The sequence below is a fragment of the Lepidochelys kempii genome, chromosome 10 (assembly GCF_965140265.1).
Source record: "Lepidochelys kempii isolate rLepKem1 chromosome 10, rLepKem1.hap2, whole genome shotgun sequence".
Lineage (NCBI taxonomy): Eukaryota > Metazoa > Chordata > Testudines > Cheloniidae > Lepidochelys > Lepidochelys kempii.
The window spans coordinates 65,071,194-65,088,664 of record NC_133265.1 but is presented as its reverse complement, the minus strand read 5'-3'; the positions used below and the strand labels follow the sequence as shown (position 1 = coordinate 65,088,664).

General features: G+C 45.4%; 1 protein-coding gene and 1 long non-coding RNA gene across 11 annotated transcripts in view; one reads left to right on the top strand and one right to left on the bottom strand.

The window, feature by feature from the left end:
- Nucleotides 1–2,771: 2,771 nt before the first annotated feature.
- Nucleotides 2,772–17,137, bottom strand: LOC140894952 (uncharacterized). 5 transcript variants are annotated; one of them, XR_012154008.1, is made up of 6 exons: nucleotides 15,078–17,137; nucleotides 10,970–11,032; nucleotides 10,398–10,435; nucleotides 5,970–6,076; nucleotides 4,525–4,604; nucleotides 2,772–3,343 (listed from the first exon to the last, which is right to left on the bottom strand). It is a non-coding gene; the product is annotated as an uncharacterized lncRNA (long non-coding RNA). The 5 variants fall into 5 exon arrangements; XR_012154005.1 differs by having other exon boundaries at nucleotides 4,525–4,757; nucleotides 5,927–6,076; nucleotides 15,078–17,136; XR_012154007.1 differs by having other exon boundaries at nucleotides 4,525–4,757; nucleotides 6,008–6,076; nucleotides 15,078–17,132.
- FBN1 (fibrillin 1) overlaps nucleotides 17,039–17,471 on the top strand; it is a 220,249-nt gene continuing 219,816 nt past the window's right edge. For 5 of the 6 annotated variants that reach the window (XM_073303905.1, XM_073303898.1, XM_073303902.1 and 2 more), the window contains exon 1: nucleotides 17,110–17,200. The gene's annotated coding sequence lies outside the window, so the exon portion shown is untranslated. Of the gene's footprint in view, nucleotides 17,083–17,109; nucleotides 17,201–17,471 lie in introns of those variants that run through there. The other variant, XM_073303899.1, reaches the window with a different exon arrangement.

Below are 17,471 nucleotides of genomic sequence, written 5' to 3'. Positions count from 1 at the left end.
CTCTTTCTCCACAGAGGGCTGGCCATCTATTCCCCATGTTGTGATGCCCAGCACAGCAGTCTGGGAGCTGACCTTGTTCGTGAAGACAGAGGCAAAAAAAGCATTGAGTACATTAGCTTTTTCCACATCCTCCGTCACTAGGTTGCCTCCCTCATTCATTAAGGGGCCCACACTTTCCTTGGCTTTCTTCTTGTTGCCAACATACCTGAAGAAACCCTTCTTGTTACTCTTAACATCTCTCACTTGCTGCTGCTCCAGGTGCGATTTGGCCCTCCTAATTTCATTCCTACATGCCCGAGCAATATTTTTATACTCTTCCCTGGTCATATGTCAAACCTTCCACTTCTTGTAAGCTTCTTTTTTATGCTTAAGATCTGCTAGGATTTCACCGTTAAGCCAAGCTGGTCGCCTGCCATATTTACTATTCTTTCGACACATCGGGATGGTTTGTCCCTGTAACCTCAACAGGGATTCCTTGAAATACAGCCAGCTCTCCTGGACTCCTTTCCCCTTCATGTTAGTCCCCCAGGGGATCCTACCCATCCGTTCCCTGAGGGAGTCGAAGTCTGCTTTCCTGAAGTCCAGGGTCCGTATCCTCCTGCTTACCTTTCTTCCCTGTGTCAGGATCCTGAACTCAACCAACTCATGGTCATTGCCTCCCAGATTCCCATCCACTTTTGCTTCCCCTACTAATTCTTCCTGGTTTGTGAGCAGCAGGTCAAGAAAAGCTTCCCCCCTAGTTGGCTCCTCTAGCACTTGCACCAGGAAATTGTCCCCTACGCTTTCCAAAAACTTCCTGGATTGTCTATGCACCGCTGTATTGCTCTCCCAGCAGATATCAGGAAAATTAAAGTCACCCATGAGAACCAGGGCATGCGATCTAGTAGCTTCCGCGAGCTGCCGGAAGAAAGCCTCATCCACCTCATCCCCCCACATCATAAATGTCTCATCAGATAGCAGACATCAGATTCTAATTAACCTGTTATGCAGGCTGGATGACTTTTCAGAAGCTGAACCCAGACCATGAAAGCAATCATAAGAGAAAATCTGAGTCCAAATGAATGTTTATAAGTGCCTCACCAAGGTTATGTCTACACTACGAAATTAGGTCGATTTTATAGAAGTCAATCTTTAGAAAGCGATTTTATGCAGTTGATTGTGTATGTTCCCATTCAGTGCATTAAGTCGGCAGAGTGCATCCTCAATACTGTGGCTAGCATTGACTCACAGAGCGGTGCACTGTGGGTAGCTATCCCACAGTCCCTGCTGCCCACTGGAATTCTGGGTTAAGCTCCCAGTGCCTGATGGGGCAAAAACATTGTCGCAGGTGGTTTTGGGTACATGTGGTCAGTCTCCCCTCCTTCCATGAAAGCAACGGCAGACAATTGTTTGGCGCCTTTTTTCCTGGGTTACCCACGCAGACGCCATAGCATGGCAAGCATGGGGCCCGCTTAGCTCACTGCTGCTGTTGTGAGCATTGTAAACACCTCGCACATTATCCTACAGTATGTGCAGAACCTTGCTAGGAGACGCCAGCACGAGGATGATGGTGAGGAGGACATGGACACAGACATTCCTGAAAGCATGGGATGTGGCAATTGGGATATTATGGTGGCACTGGGGTAGGTTGATACAGTGGAACACTGCAAACAAGCACAGACTGGTGGGACCATATAGTGTTGCAGGTATGGAATGATTCCCAGTGGCTGCGAAACTTTCGCATGCATAAGGCCACTTTCCTGGAACTTTGTGAGTTGCTTTCCCCCATCCTGAAGCACAGGAATACCAAGATGAGAATGCCCTGACAGTTAAGAAGCGAGTGGCGGTAGCCCTGTGGAAGCTTGCAACGCCTGACTGCTCCCAGTCAGTCGGGAATCAATTTGGAGTGGGCAAATCTACAGTGGGAGCTGCTGTGATCCAAGTAGCGAATGCAATCACTGACCTTCTGCTAACAAGGGTAGTGACTCTGGGAAATGTGCAGGTCATACTGGATGGCTTTGCTGCAATGGGGATCCCTAACTGTGGTGGGGCGATAGACGGAATGCATATCCCTATCTTGGGACCGGACCACCTTGCCAACCAGTACATAAACCACAAGGGGTACTTCTCAATGGTGCTGCAAGCACTGGTGGATTACAAGGGACATTTCACCGACATCAACGTGGGATGGCTGGGAAAGGTGCATGATGCTCGCATCTTTAGGAACTCCGGGCTGTTTGAACAGCTGCAAGAAGGGACTTACTTACCAGACCAGAATATTACCATTGGGGATGTTGAAATGCCAATAGTTATCCTTGGGGACCCAGCCTACCCCTTGCTCCCATGGCTCATGAAGCTGTACACAGGCAGCCTGGACAGTAGTAAAGAGCAGTTCAACTATAGGCTGAGCAAGTAAGTGCAGAATGGTGGTAGAATGTGCCTTTGGATGTTTAAAAGCTTGCGGGCACTCTTTGCTGACTAGGTTAGACCTCAGCGCAACCAATATTCCCACTGTTATTAATATTCCCACTGCTTGCTGTGTGCTCCACAATATCTGTCAGAGTAAGGGGTGGGAGGTTAAGGCAAATTGCCTGGCGGCCGATTTTGAACAGCCAGACACCAGGGCGATTAGAAGAGCACAGCTAGGTGTGCTGCGCATCAGAAAGGCTTTGAAAAACAGTCTCATGACAGGCCAGGCTACGGTGTAACAGTTGTATGTTTCTCCTTGATGCAAACCCGCCCCCTTCGTTGAATTTTAATTCCCTGTAAGCCAACCACCCTGAATGAACCATGCATTCTTTCTTTATTAATTAAAAAAAAAAGTGAGAACTGACAAGATAGCCCAGGTGGGGTGGGGGAGGAGGGAAGGACAAAGCCACCTTGCTTATTGTAGCCACACTACAAATCAAAGCTGTTTGTATGACAGCCTTCTGTTGCTTGGGCCATTGTCTGGAGTGGAGTGGCTGGGTGCCCAGAGCCTCCCCCTTGCCCACATTCTCGGGCATTTGGGTGAGGAGGACATGGAAGTTGGGGAGGAGGGCAGGCAGTTATACAGTGGATGCAGCGGTGGTCTGTGCTCTTGTTCCCTTTCCTGCAGCTCCATCAGATGCCTGATCATGTCCGTTTGCTTCCCTATTAGCCTCAGCATCGCCTCCTGCCTCTTCTCATTGCGCTCACCTAATACTTTCCTGGCCTCTGACACTGAATGCCTCCATGCATTCAGCTGTGCCCTATCAGTGCAGGAGGACTGCATGAGCTCAGAAAACATGTCATCGCAAGTGCGTTTTTTTTTTTTTTTTTTGCCTTCTAATCTGCAATAACCTCAGGGATGAAGATGATGGGGGAGCATAGAAACATTTTGTACCTGAGGGGGAATAAAAAGGGAGAGTAAAATTTAAGATGATACACTCCTGAGAACAAAAGGGGAGACTCTTTCACAGTGAATCAAGCAATTCCCAGCAGACCGCACAAGGTCGCATTTTGCCTTTTATATTGAGCACCTGCCAGCATGGTGACACATCACACACAGCTGGGCATCAGAATTTGGTAAGGCAACCATGGTAAGCCAAAGGGTATGCGGGGTTCGCTTCTTCCACCTTCATAACATATGGGAAGGGTTTCAAACTGCAGCGCCCTCCTTTCCCATAGTAAACAATGCTGGTTGGGTTTGCCATTTAAAAGGAGGGGCTGCGGTTTTCAGGTGGATATGCAGCACACCCCTCCCTCCACCCTACCACATGGCTGTTCTCTGGGATGATCTCTTTTAGCCAAGCGCAAACAGCCCAGCATGAATGGGGTCCTTTTACTGTTCCCTTACAAAAATTCCCCTATTTCAACCAGGTGACCGTGAATGATATCACTCTCCTGAGGTTTCAGAGGAACAGCCGTGTTAGTCTGTATTCGCAAAAAGAAAAGGAGTACTTGTGGCACCTTAGAGACTAACCAATTTATTTGAGCATGAGCTTTCGTGAGCTACAGCTCACTTCATCAGATGTTTACCGTGGAAACTGCAGCAGACTTTATATACACACAGAAATCATGAAACAATACCTCCTCCCACCCCACTGTCCTGCTGGTAATAGCTTATCTAAAGTGATCAACAGGTGGGCCATTTCCAGCACAAATCCAGGTTTTCTCACCCTCCACCCTCTCCTGAGGCTCTCCTGAGCCTCTCCTGAGGCTAACACAGAAAGATAAAGACTGAATGTTGCTTGAATGCGACCAAAACCCAGGACCATTCGCTGCCATGCTTTTGTGCTGCAACAATTCCAGACTACTTGCTACTGCTTGGCGTGGTAAAGTGTCCTACTGTGGAGGATGAAATAAGGCAGCCCTCCCCAGAAACCTTCTGCAGAGGCTTTCAGAGTACCTCCAGGAGAGCTTCATGGAGATGTTCCTGGAGGATTCCCACTCCTCCCCAGATACGTTAACAGACTTTTCCAGTAGCTGTACTGGCCACGAATGCATCCCAATTCTTCAGGGCAAATAAAACATTAAACCCAATTGCTTTTAAACCCTGTACTGTAGTTACAAATGTGCACTCACCAGAGGTGCCTTCTCCAGCTTCAGGGTCCGGGAACCTGCCTTGGGAGGATATTGGCTCCAGGGTGATAGAAAGGTCCTGGCTGCCGGGGAGAACGGATTTTGATTGGAGTTTGGCCTGCACAGATTCTTCTCCCCATACAACAATCAGATCCAGTGTCTCCCGTTAGCTCCAGCATGGAGCTCGTTTGCGATTCTGGGACTGCATGGTCACCTGTGCTGCTGAGTTCGCCATGCTGATCAAACAGGAAATGAAATTCAAAATTTCCCGGGGCTTTTCCTATGTACCTGGCTAGTGCATCGGAGCTGAAAGCGCTATCCAGAGCGGTCACATTGGAGCACTCTGGGATAGCTCCTGGAAGCCAAAATCATCAAATTGCATCTGCACTACCCCGAATTCGACCCAGCACCGTCTATTTTAGTGCTACTCCCCTCACCGGGGAGGAGTACAGCAGTCAATTTTAAGAGCCCTTCAGGTCGACGGAATGGGGTTGGTTGTGTAGATACATTGCTTATAAAATTGACCTAATGCGGATAAATTTGACCTAACCTCGTAATGTAGACCAGGGCTAAAGTAATACTTTTCATGACTTGTTACCTTTTTGTTTACTTATTGACATTTGACTTGTTGACTTTTTCATTATAAACCTCATTTTCTAACAGCAGTTTTGGCAACAATATAGTTTAAAAGCACTCTGCTTTCGGAGTCACTTTAGTAAATGTGTAGATTTCGCTCACACAGAGCAAGACCAAAGTAATGGAACCAAAGATGACTGCCCTATTACACACATTTGATCTGTATTCTTCTGTAGCAGCAAGAACTCAGCTACTGCACCACCACCACCACCCCATCTAAACTTTCCTTTTTAAAATAAGTTTGTCATTACAAAAGGAGTGCAAAATCCCTTGCACAGCGCCTTCTCTTCACTTTAGCAGATACATACATACATACATACATGCATGCATGCATACGTGTGTGTGTGTATATATATGTGTGTATGTCTGTTTCAGAGAGATAGTGTTGGGTGGGTGGGAATCTGAATGAACAGCTCTCAAGAAATTACTTTCCTTTTTATCTCCAGAATTCAGTCTGAGTGGCATCAATGCAAGCTTTCTCCCCACTGCCTCATGAGTGTGCCTAAAACCAAACTAGCTTTTCTAGATGTGTAAACGTTTTTCAGCCTCCATGCTAAACATTCCCTGGAAGGACACACTCTCTTCTGAAAGTGCCAACAAGGTACAAATTAGTGACTTGATCCTTATTGTACATAAACAACTTTTTTCACACAGGCCACTGAATGGTTGTGGTAAGTTTTGGGTCACTACCACCCTGGGCCAGAATCAGATCTGTATCCCATTGCCCAGCCTGCCATTCATAATATTTCAATGTATACCTGTATTTTACCTGTTCATTGGGACTTCACACCCTTCCTGTAAATCCAGCCTACCTTGCCTGTGCATTCTCCTGTGTTTTTTTTGTTCGTACCCTCTTGGGAGTCCAGGTTAGGAGATCTGAATTGCAAGGTGTAAGGGATTTATTAAACATCAAAATGACCTGGAAGAAAACATAAAATCATCACTGATAAAGTTTGCAGATAACACAAACTGGGGGGTAGTTGGTGGTAAATAATGACAAGGACCAAGTGACTGATTCAGAGCAATTGGATCACTTGGTAAACTGGGTGCAAGCAACCAATGCATGTTTTAATATGGTTAAATGTAAATATAAATGTAAGCAGAGTCAAGATGAGCTCTACCCTGACATCTGGTGGCGAGTCATGGTGGGTTGTGGAAAAGAACTTCAGGGGCTGATCTCATAGATTCATAGATATTTAGGTCAGAAGGGACCATTATCATCATCTAGTCTGACCTCCTGCACAATGCAGGCCACAGAATTTCACCCACCACTCCTAAAAAAGACCTCACACCTATATCTGTGCTATTGGAGTCCTCAAATTGTAGTTTGAAGACCTCAAGGAGCAGAGAATCCTCCAGCAAGTGACCCGTGCCCCATGCTACAGAGGAAGGCGAAAAACCTCCAGGGCCTTCCAATCTGCCCTGGAGGAAAATTCCTTCCCGACCCCAAATATGGCGATCAGCTAAACCCTGAGCATATGGGCAAGATTCATCAGCCAGATACTACAGAAAATTCTTTCCCGGGTAACTTGGATCTTACCCCATCTAAAAACCCATCACAGGCCATTGGGCCTATTTACCATGAATATTTAATTACCAAAACCATGTTATCCCATCATACCATCTCCTCCATAAACTTATCGAGTTTAATCTTAAAGCAAGATAGATCTTTTGCCCCCACTACTTCCCTCGGAAGGCTATTCCAAAACTTCACTCCTCTGATGGTTAGAAACCTTCGTCTAATTTCTAATCTAAATTTCCTAGTGGCCAGTTTATATCCATTTGTTCTTGTGTCCACATTGGTATTGAGTTTAAATAATTCCTCTCCCTCTCTGGTATTTATCCCTCTGATATATTTATAGAGAGCAATCATATCTCCCCTCAACCTTCTTTTAGTTAGGCTAAACAAGCCAAGCTCCCTGAGTCTCCTTTCATAAGACAAGTTTTCCATTCCTCGGATCATCCTAGTAGCCCTTCTCTGTACCTGTTCCAGTTTGAATTCATCCTTCTTAAACATGGGAGACCAGAACTGCACACAGTATTCCAGGTGAGGTCTCACCAGTGCCTTATATAACGGTACTAAAACCTCCTTATCCCTACTGGAAATACCTCTCCTGATGCATCCCAAGACGACATTAGCTTTTTTCACAGCCATATCACATTGGCAGCTCATAGTCAACCTATGATCAACCAATACTCCAAGGTCCTTTTCCTCCTCCGTTACTTCTAGTTGATGCGTCCCTAGCTTATAACTAAAATTCTTGTTATTAATCCCTAAATGCATGACCTTACACTTCTCACTATTAAATTTCATCCTATTCCTATTACTCCAGTTTACAAGGTCATCCAGATCCTCCTGTAGGGTATCCCTGTCCTTCTCTAAATTAGCAATACCTCCCAGCTTTGTATCATCTGCAAACTTTATTAGCACACTCCCACTTTTTGTGCCCAGGTCAGTAATAAAAAGATTAAATAAGATTGGTCCCAAAACTGATCCTTGAGGAACTCCACTGGTAACCTCCCTCCAACTTGACAGTTCACCTTTCAGTAGGACCCGTTGTAGTCTCCCCTTTAACCAATTCCCTATCCACCTTTCAATTTTCCTATTGATGCCCATCTTATCCAATTTAACTAATAATTCCCCATGTGGCACAGTATCAAACGCCTTACTAAAATCTAAATAAATTAGATCCACTGCATTTCCTTTATCTAAAAAATCTGTTACTCTCTCAAAGAAGGAAATCAGGTTGGTTTGGCACGATCTACCTTTTGTAAAACCATGTTGTATTTTGTCCCATTTACCATTGACTTCAATGTCCTTAACTACCTTCTCCTTCAAAATTTTTTCCAAGACCTTGCATACTACAGATGTCAAACTAACAGGCCTATAATTACTTGGATCACTTTTTTTCCCTTTCTTAAAAATAGGAACTATGTTAGCAATTCTCCAATCATACGGTACAACCCCTGAATTTACAGATTCATTAAAAATTCTTGCTAATGGGATTGCAATTTCTTGTGCCAATTCTTTTAATATTCTTGGATGAAGATTATCTGGGCCCCCCGATTTAGCCCCATTAAGCTGTTTGAGTTTCGCTTCTACCTCAGATATGGTGATGTCTACCTCCATATCCTCATTCCCATTTATCATACTACCATTATCCCTAAGATCCTCTTTAGTCTTATTAAAGACTGAGGCAAAGTATTTGTTTAGATATTGGGCCATGCCTAGATTATCCTTGACCTCCACTCCATCCTCAGTTTTTAGCGGTCCCACTTCTTCTTTCTTTGTTTTTTTCCTATTTATATGACTATAGAACCTTTTACTATTGGTTTTAATTCCCTTTGCAAGGTCCAACTCTACTTGACTTTTAGCCTGTCTCACTTTATCCCTACATATTCTGACCTCAATAAGGTAGCTTTCCTTACTGATCCCTCCCTTCTTCCACTCCCTATATGCTTTCTGCTTTTTCTTAATTACCTCTCTAAGATGCTTGCTCATCCAGCTTGGTCTACAACTCCTGCCTATGAATTTTTTCCCCTTTCTTGGGATGCAGGCTTCCGATAGCTTCTGCAGCTTTAATTTAAAATAATCCCAGGCCTCCTCTACCTTTAAACCCATAAATTCTTCAGTCCAATCCACTTCCCTAACTAATTTCCTTAATTTTTGAAAGTCAGCCCTTTTGAAATCAAAAACCCTAGTTGCAGATTTATTTTTGTTAATCCTTCCATTCAGTTTGAACTGAATTAGCTCATGATCACTTGAGCCAAGATTATCCCCTACAACCATTTCCTCTATGAGATCCTCATTACTCGCCAAGACCAGATCTAAAATGGCATCCCCTCTAGTCGGTTCAGCAACTACTTGTTGAAGGAATCCATCAGCTATCACATCTAGGAAAATCTGAGCCCTATTATTATTACTAGCACTCATCCTCCAGTCTATATCTGGGAAGTTAAAGTCTCCCATGATCACACAGTTTCCATTAGTATTTACTTTATTAAAAACATTAAAAAGGGCTCTATCCATATCCAAATTAGATCCCTCATTTGTATCTCATTTGCATAGGTACACCCACCCCGCCTAGATGGTCACTTTGGCTGCTGTAGGAGCCCAAGTTTCTCTGTTATTGGGGCAGGAATAAACTGTTATTATCCTGATTATGTGAATCAAGGACAGTGGAACTGTACTTGGCCTTTTTTATGATGGAGGGACTCATCATCAACTAAGCAGCACTCGCTAGGCAATGGTCATGGGTTCCAAAACCCAGTGAATGGAGAGAGGCTGGGGACAAGTATTAATGTCTGGTGGTATGGGCCACCTGGTGAGGGTCCTACATGCCAATTGCACCATCTCCTCTCTCTACTGTGGAATATCAGAGCTAGTTTTGATACCAATAAGAGTCTAGTTACAGGCTGCTAAGCTGAAATCACTTTGGGCCAGTGGTGCACCAGCCCTGAGGCTCCCCTACTACAAGCTGAAATCACTAAAGAGCTAAAATTATGAAGAACTGAAATCACTGAGCATTGCGTTAGGTAGTGGGGGGGCCCGAAGCTATATTGTGGAGCAGCTCGTGAGACGGCTGGTGGAGCGGAGCAGTTTGCAAGATGGCTGGAGCAGCTCACAGGATGGTTGGTGGAAGGGAGCAGCTGCCAGAGCAGAGTTACTCGTGGGATGGCTGGTGGAGCAGAGCAGAGCCCTATGGAGAGGTGGGGCAATTGGCTTCGGACCACGTAAGGTGCCCCTTAGCCCCCCCATTTCCACCCAGGTTGGGAGGTAAAACTCTGCAGATAAACTTTTGAACTCTGGGGCTGCACTGACCAGGGACAGAGACTTTTGGGTTGTTGGACTTTTGGGACTTTGGGTGACTTTTGGGTTGCTGGACTCAAGAACCAAAGGCCCAGGTTGCTTGGGGTGAGTTTTTGCTCATGGGTTGTGTTATGAATCCTGTTGGTGGTGTTTTCCCAACATAATGCCACATTGTTTCTCTCTGTTATTAAAAGGCTTTTGCTACATTCAGACTCTGTGCTTGCGAGAGGGGAAGTATTGCCTCTTGGAGATGCCCAGCGGGGGTGGTATATATTTGTCCCAGGTCACTGAGTGGGGGCTCGAGCTGGTTTTGCACTGTGTTGTTGGAATGGAACCCCTAGATACTGAACCCGGCCCTTGTTGCTGCCAACTCTGACGGGCAGAAGGGTTACATAAACATTTAGGAACAAAGAATGTCGGCCATACTTACAGGATGGGGGACTCTATCCAGGGAAGCAGGCAGTGACTCTGAAAAAGATTTAGGGGTTGTGGTGGATAATCTTTTTGGCACTGGTGTGACTTCCACTGGAATACTGTTCCTAGTTCCAGTGCCGACAAGTCAAAAGGGTGTTAATAAATTTGAAAGGATTCAGGGAAGAGCCACAAAAATAATTGAGCTCTATTAGCTTATCCAAGAGAAGGTTAAGGCATGTTTTGATTACAGTCTACAACTATTTACGAGGGGAACAAATATTTAATAATTGACTCTTCTTTCTAGCAGAGAAAGATAGAACACAGTCCAATGACTAGAAATTGAAGCTAGACATATTCAGTCTGGAAATAATGCCTAAATTTTTAATGGTGAAAGTAACCATTACAACAGTTTGCGAAGCATTGTGGTAGATTCTCCATCACTAACAAATGTTAAAGATTGGATGTTTGTCCAAAAGATATGCGCCAGGAATTATTTCTGGGGAGTTGTAAGGAGGCCAGACGAGATGATCAAAATTGTTCCTCTGGCCTTGGCATCTATGGTTCTATGAATCTATGAAAAATGTTTACCTTTTCGAATATGGTCTCCTCTGTGTGCTTGTCGGTCCAGTTAGTGTTAACCGATTAGTTACGCTGAAATGGTCAAAATGAAACGAGTGGGGTACAAATATAAAGTTAATTGATCTCCTTAATAAAATTCTGCCAAAATAAAATTAGTAGAATGCTGTTTCTATTGAGTAAGCAAAAGATACTGTATTTGTTTGGATGGCTTAAAGCAAAATGGTCCCACATACTTTATTTAAAAGGATAAAGTGTATGTTGAATAAAATTTAAAGAACTGCTGTAAAAAGAGATTTCAGCTCCTTATAGTCGTTTTAAGTGATGTCCATCAAGTTTTTTTTACTACATAAGAACATATGTTCTACTGGCTCAGACCAAAGGTCCATCTAGCCCAGTATCCTGTCTTCTGATAGTGGCCAGTGCCAGGTGCCCCAAAGGGAATGAACAGAACAGGTAATCATCAAGTGATCCATCCCCTGTTGCTCATTCCCAGCTTCTGGCAAACAGAGGCTAGGGACGCCATTCCTGCCCATCCTGGCTAATAGCCATTGATGGACCTATCCTCCATGAATTTATCTAGTTCTTTTTTAACCTTGTATGGTCTTGGCCTTCACAACATCCTCTGGCAAGGAGTTCCACAGGTTGTCTGTGTGTTATGTGAAGAAATACTTCCTTTTATTTGTTTTAAACCTGCTGCCTATTAATTTCATTTGGTGACCCCTAGTTCTTGTGTTATGAGAAGTAGTAAACAACACTTCCTTATCTACTTTCTCTACACCAGTCATGATTTTATAGACCTCAATCATATCTCCCCATAGCTGTCTCTTTTCCAAGCTGAAAAGTCCCAGTCTTGTCAATCTCTCCTCACACGGAAGCTGTTCCATACCCCTAATAATTTTTGTTGCCCTTTTCTGAACCTTTTCCAATTCCAATACATCTTTTTTGAGATGGGGCGACCACATCTGCACACAGTATTCAAGATGTGGGCGTACCATGGATTTATATGGAGGCAACATTGTATTTTCTGTCCTTTATCTTTCCCTTTCTTAATTATTCCCAGCATTCTGTTTGCTTTTTTTGACTGCTGCTGCACATTGAGTGGATGTTTTCAGAGAACTATCCACAATGACTCCAAGATCTTTCTTGAGTGGTAACGGCTAATTTTAGACCCCATCATTTTATATGTATCGTTGGGATTATGCTTTCCAATGTGCATTACTTTGCATTTATCAACATTAAATTTCATCTGCCATTTTGTTGCCCAGTAACCCAGTTTTGAGAGATCCTTTTGTAGCTCTTCGCAGTCTGCCTGGGTCTTAACTATCTTTAGTAATTTTGTATCATCTGCAAATTTTGCTACCTCACTGTTTACCCCTTTTTCCAGATCATTTATGAATATGTTGAATAGGACTGGTCCCAGAACAGATCCCTGGAGGACACCACTATTTACGTCTCTCCATTCTGAAAACTGACCATTTATACCTATGTTTTGTTTCCTATCTTTTAACCAGTTACCAATCCATGAGAGCACCTTTCCTCTTATCCCGTTGCAGCTTACTTTGCGTAAGAGTCTTTGGTGAGGAACCTTGTCAAAGGCTTTCTGAAAATCTAAGTACACTATATCCACTGGATCCCCCTTGTCCACATGCTTGTTGACTCCCTCAAAGAATTCTAGTAGATTGGTGAGGCATGATTTCTCTTTACAAAACCATGTTGACTCTTCCTCGACAAATTATGCTCATCTACATGTCTGACAATATTGTTCTTTATTACAGTTTCAACCAGTTTGCCTGGTACTGAAGTCAGGCTTACAAGCCTGTAATTGCCAGGATCATCTCTGGAGCCCTTTTTAAAAATTGGCATCATATTAGCTATCCTCCAGTCATCTGGTACAGAAGCTGATTTAAATGATAGGTTACGGACTACAGTTAGTAGTTCTGCAATTTCACATTTGAGTTCCTTCAGAACTCTTGGATGAATACCATCTGGTTCTGGTGTCTTATTGCTGTTTAATTTATCAGTTTGTTCCAAAACCTCCTCTAATGATACCTCAATCGTGGACAGTTCCTCAGATCTGTCACCTAAAAAGATTAGAGTTGTAAGCACAGTATGTAAAATATGCAATATGTAACCATACAAAGCTTTGCATTATTCTAATTATGTACTCATGGCACAGATGTAGCTTGCATTTACCTAATGCATACTTTAGGCAGGGTGGCATACGTGAGGGTGGTTAGCTACTTGCTGTAAGGTTGTACATTGTCCATAATCAAACAGGTCAGTACTGTAATTAAGCTATCCTATATATCAAAACTTCTGTACTTACAAAACACAACTGAGAGCAAAGACTTTAGAAGACCCGTTTTGTAATGTAGGACCATTCACAGTTGAATAGCTGGTTGAAACTGACAACCTGGAATATTTTCAGGTTTGAAAATGTAATGTGTCTGCCAAAATACTTATTTTGGCAAGGAGATGAATACATTCATATTTATTGTCTTCACACTCAGGCCTTGTCTACGCTACAGGGGAAATTCGATCTAAGCTACGCAATTTGAGTTACATGAATAGAGTAACTCAAATAGACATAGCTTAGAGGTACTTACCATGGGGTCCATGCTACGTGATGTCGATGGGAGATGCTCTCCCATTGACTCACCCTACTCTTCTTGATCCGGTGGAGTACAGGAGTTGATGGGAGAGCAGTCTACGGTCGATTTAGCAGGTCTTCACTAGACCTGCTAAAGCAACCGCTGATGCATCGATCGCCACTTGTCGATCCCCCAGGAAGTGCAGACAAGCCCTAAGATGCTTGTGTGCTTTCAGTTGTGTTTTGTAAGTACAGAAGTTTTGATATAAAGGATAGCTTAATTACAGTACTGACCTGTTTGATTATGGACAATTAAATGGATCCAAAAAAGCATAAATAAATGGGTTAGGGAGGGGGAGTGAGATTAGGTTTATTTTGCAAGGTGTTTTATGAAAACTGAAGTAATAAAAGTAACTACAGGAGCATGAATGGACACTATAAACCTTATCAACCACAGACACGGCTACAAAAGTGCTATGCAGCCAGAGCTATTAAAATTAAAGGGGAGACTGACTTCTGTTACTCTTTTAGGCCCTGATCTAAAGTTCACTGAAGTCAATGGAAGTCTTTCTGTTCCCTGCTGTTGGCTTTAGATCAGGCCTATGGGCTGCAAGCTGTTAGCATCCAAACTTCCTATCAAAAAGGTATAATTCCATTTTTAGAACATCAGTCGGAGCTGTGCATAATATTATAAACATACATGGTGAGTCCTAAAATAAGCAGCTACTTGAGTGGAGTTGAGTTCCTAGAGGAGTCTAACTCCTCTTAGAATGCAGCAGAATGTGTGCAGATCTTCTCTCTCATTTTAGTGATTTTCTATAGGCAGTTTGATTTATCAGTTAGTTGTATGGTTCTGTGTGCCACACATCATCATAGCATAACTTCATTTATGTTTTATAATGATCTGATCTCTTTCTCTGGATTTCCCACTGCATTCTAACTTCTTTGTACCTATCTTTTAGTGTGTAAGCTCCTAAGAGCAGTAATTCTAGTTCTGCACCAAACCTGACACCAAGGGCTGACCAAGTACATATTGTAAAGCAGGCGACCAGAAATGCAAAGCACTAATAATTAATCACACAGTCACCATGCTTCTCCGTTTTACAAGAAAGATTGCTCGAAAATCAGCAGAGACTTAATTTGTTGTTTGTGGGCCAAAAAGAATAATTCTATTAGGCCAAGATTGTGCCACTTCTAAGTCTGGAAGAATGTGATATTGACTTTCCACAAAGGAAAAGCTTCTAGTTGTTGGCTTCACTGTTCTATTTATTAATTTTTTAAAATCTTACTATCTGCCGCAGTTTTGGTCTCCTGGTTTGCCTTCTATTTCTGCACTTGGACTTCTCTATCTTCCAGTGACTCTAGTCAATATCAGAAACGACAAGGAGTCCGCTGGCACCTTAAAGACTAACAGATTTATTTGAGCATAAGCTTTTGTGGGTAAAAAACCCCACTTCTTTAGATACATGGAGTGAAAATTACAGATGCAGGCATTAATCTACTGACACATGAAGAGAAGGGAGTTACCTTACACGTGGAGAATCAGTGGTGACAGGGCCAATTCAAGCGGAGGGATGTAGTCCACTCCCAATAATTGATGAGGAGGTATCAATACCAGGAGAGGGAAAGTTGCTTTTGTAGTGAGCCCAACACTCCCAGTCTCTATTCAAGCCCACATTAATAGTGTTAAATTTTTCTAATGAATTTTAGTTCTGTAGTTTTTCTTTAAATTCTGTTTTTGAAATATTTTTGTTCAAGTATGACTACTTTAAAATCTGTTATAGAATGTCCAGGCAGATTGAAGCAATTCAAGAGCAAGCGCTTTATTCATTATTCAGCAACCTCCAAGGTAAAGTCAACATCTGTGCTGTTTCCCTTATAAGGGAAATATAAATACCATTATGCTTCTAAGCCACTCAATCAGACTTAAACTGCTGCACCTCCAGAATACATGATTTCAGACAGAGGCTGAGGAATCCACCTCTTTCAGTCTTTTTTTTTTTTTCTCTCCCACCCCATGGTGCTGGAATTATTTTTTCGTGGGGGTGCTGCTGTATGTCTTTGGTGTTTGTTATTACTACTTCAAGCCTTGGGGTGCAGCCAGGGGTGAAAGTAAGTTAGAGGACTTACCAGTACACCGGAGTCCTGAGCAGGGGGTGTGGCCTCAATCAGAAGAGGCGTGGCCTTAACTGGAAGAAGCAGGGCCTTAAATCCCTGGGCCCTTTAAATCTTCATTTAAAGGGCCAGGGCTCCAGCTGCGGTAGTGGCAGCTGGGAGCCCGGGGCCCCTTAAATCACCCCCGAGCTACCAGCTGCAGAGGCAGCTGGGAACCCCGGGGCTCAGGGGCAATTTAAAGGGCTCCCAGTTCCAGCTGCTGCTACTGAAGCGGAGCCCTGGGCCCTTTAAATCACTGAGGAGCCCTGGGGGCTCCTGGCTGCCACCGCTACCCCGGGGCTCCGGCAGAGCTTTAAAGGGCCTGGGGCTCCGCTGTGGTAAAGGCTGCCCGAACCCTTTAAATCCCTGCCTGAGCCCTGCTGTCTGAGCCCTGGGGTAGCAGTGGCGGGGATTTAAAGAGCTGGGGTGGTAGTGGGGGCTGGAGCTGCCAGGCCCTTTAAATGCCCCCCGGAGCCTCGCCCCCGCTGCTACCCCAGGGCTTCAGCAGCAGGGCTCAGGTGGAGATTTAAAGGGCTGGGGCGCTAGCAGCGGCTGGAGCTGCGAGGCCCTTTAAGTCCCCACCGCAGCCCTGCCACCGCTAACTCAGGGCTTTAAATTGCCATCTGGGAAAGCCGGTCCCGGTATGGTGCACCAGCTCTTACCGATACACCGTACTAGGGTGTACCGGTTTACTTTCACCTCTGGGTGCAGCTGCATCACTGTCCCTATCCCCCGTTTTATAAATTGCTTTGCTGATTGGCCTAACTTTAAACTGATCCAACCTAGCAAGGAAGTGAGCTGGACACTTCTGAGTCCTCGTACCCTCCTGGGACTAGGCCCTGTGCCCAGATGGCACACTAACGCCAGGCTGGGGCTTGGCTAAATAGGCAAATCCTCTCCTCCTCATGCAGTTATATTCAGGCCCAGTTAGGTACTGTAAGAACCTGATGCTTTCTGCAGGGCCTGGGGCCACCGAAGGCACCTAGCCCTGCAGGGCAGGTATCCCTCTCCACCCTCAATGCAGGGGGAAGAGCATCTGGGTCCTTCTGCCTTTTGGTCCTCGCTTTCCAGCGCGGAGGGAGGGTGGGACCAGGATCTGCTGCTGGCCTCGGCCCACGGGGCACCCCCACCTTCCCTGCGGCTCGCTGGCTGCCCGCAGGCGTTCTTGGCGCAGGTGCCGCCCGCCCTCACGGGAGAGGTTCAGCCGCCGTCCAGGCTCCCGAGCCTGGCACCAGAGCGCGCCCCGGGACCCCGAGGAGCCCGGGGGCGCGGCGCCCGCCGCCGCCCCGGCCCGGGAGCCCCGCGGCCGGTCTCAGGAGCCGGGGTGGGGAGGGGAGGCCGGCTGTCCTGCCTCTCGCGAGACACAGCTGCGCGGACGGTACTTGAAGAGGAGGGGAGAGGGAGAAGGGAAGGAGGGGGCCGCCGGAGCAGCGGTGGGTGCAGCGGCCACGGCGGGAACAGCGGCGGCAGCCTCCGCAGCAGCGGCGGCGGCTCCCGTGGGTGAAGGCAGCGGGGTGGTTTTTTTCGGGTTGCGTTGCGGCTGGGCACGGGTGTCAGCGCCCGCCCCGTGCCTGGCTCGCCCGGGCTGCCCCCAGCCTGACACCTCTCCCCTGCCGCCTTAGCCTCCCGGTTGTTGTGGTGCTGCTTTGCAAAGCCTGGCCAGGCTCATGCTTTGGAGGCAGTCCCAGCCCCAGAGCAGCCTCAGCAGCTGCAGCCGCCGCTCGGTGCGCTGGGCGGGCTGCGCAGCCCTTGCTGATGCTGTCGGAG